Source organism: Microtus ochrogaster, chromosome 10 (genome assembly GCF_000317375.1).
Source record: "Microtus ochrogaster isolate Prairie Vole_2 chromosome 10, MicOch1.0, whole genome shotgun sequence".
In the NCBI taxonomy this organism is placed as follows: Eukaryota; Metazoa; Chordata; class Mammalia; order Rodentia; family Cricetidae; genus Microtus; species Microtus ochrogaster.
Window position 1 is genome coordinate 20,964,174 of NC_022016.1, and position 1,696 is coordinate 20,965,869.

A 1,696-nucleotide genomic window follows, 5' to 3' on the forward strand; every position below is an offset into this window, starting at 1 on the left:
TCCCAAAGCTACTGGGTAATTCCCACCAAGGAGAAAGGAAACATCCATTTGTACAGTGTTTAGGGAATAGTGTTTGTAAATTTAAAGGAAAAGAGGGATCAACCGTCAGCAAGCTCAATTTAGGAGCCACAGAATCTCAGGGCGTCAACCTTAGTTTCCTGGAGCAATTCCAGGAAGGCTTCCGGAGTGTTTAGGTCTCCACTGCTGTGAACACGTCACAGCCCTGCCTGCCACCTTGAAATTCAGGTGCTGCAGGCAAAGATTTCAATTCCCTGTAGCAGCCAGAGACTCACAGAGATCGGTCAGAGCTTGCTGAGACTATTGCCATCACAGCTGCACCGATTGTCTGAGCTTTCCCTTTGCAGAAGCAAAAGGGTGTGAGGAGGGTGTGCTGGTGGGGGTGGGTAGGAGTGAGGTGGGGTGGGGGTGGTGCTGGTGGTTCTGGTTCTGGTGGTGGCTGCTGCTGCTGCTGCTGCTGGTGGTGGTAGAGGTGTCTGAACCCCAGGCTCTCATTCACTAGGAAAGTGCTAGTAGGCTACATCCCCAGACCCCAGATCATCTTCAAAAGACAAACAATCAAAGGCATGTGAAAAAGTAAGTGGTAACTGCCTACTGGACCGGGAAACAGTCCTTTGAGAAGGGATCACAGAGGATGTGTCTCGGTGACAGGACACCTACCTATATATTGTCCCCAAGGCCCCACGTTCCATCCTAGTGCCACAAAGAGCAACAGACAAAATCATAAAGTGTAACCAGATGATCTCCTATCATCAATGTAATGTAATGTGTAAGGCACAGTTTCCCTTAGGACACTTTCTAGGCAAATCTAGCAAGCTCAGAGCTAACCTGGCTTCTAAACAGTACTAACTGACAAGAACTACTGTGATTCAGATCCTTCCAACTTAGCCCAGACTGCTGTCTGCCCCAGACACATTCATTGTCTTTAAAACAAACAAAACAAAACAAGCAAACAAAACAGACTTGGTGGCACAGGATTGCAATCCTAGCACTCAAGAGGCTGAAACAGGAGGATTTCCAGGAGTTCAAAGTCAGCCTGGGTTACTGTCTGAGTTCAAGGCCAGTATGGGCTAGAATGAGAGCCTGTCTCAGCAGATAGAGATTAAGGGGACATGGCAACTAAACGTGACTCTCAGATTATACCCTCGAACAAAAGGAACACTGAGACAGCTGGACACTGTAAAGGCATCGATGTCAGTTTAACAATGAGCTGTGATTATGCAGTATGTATTTCTGCATCTAAGTGAAAGAGCCGTGAAAATCCTTTCTAATGAAAAATATCTCTGATATATATTCTGTTAATGTCTGCATGTGGATGTGTTGTGCTCTGTATCGGTACCCGAGACGACCAGAGGCATAGGATCCCTGGGACCGGGAATTCCAGGCAGTGCACTGCTGACGTGGGAGCTAGGACCTGAATTTGGTCCACTGCATTAGTAGTAGGAACTCAGTAGCCACTCAGTCATTCCAGCTCTCACAGTGGAAAGTTTTCATGCAAGGATAAAAGCTGATTTTAAACTATAATCGAGCTTTTTATTTTGTAGGATGAGTGCATCTTAAATCTGAATAGATATATAAAAATTATAATAACAAATTATTTCAAAGTAGAAAATTTTCATTTAAGTTTAAAAGATTTTTATTTTTATTTTAGTGTGTGTGTGTGTGTGTGTGTGTGTTT

General features: G+C 44.7%; 1 protein-coding gene across 6 annotated transcripts in view; it reads right to left on the minus strand.

The window, feature by feature from the left end:
* The window catches only part of Ttc39b (tetratricopeptide repeat domain 39B), a 208,840-nt gene that overhangs the window by 35,414 nt on the left and 171,730 nt on the right, over positions 1-1,696 (minus strand). The gene's annotated exons all lie outside the window — the stretch shown is intronic.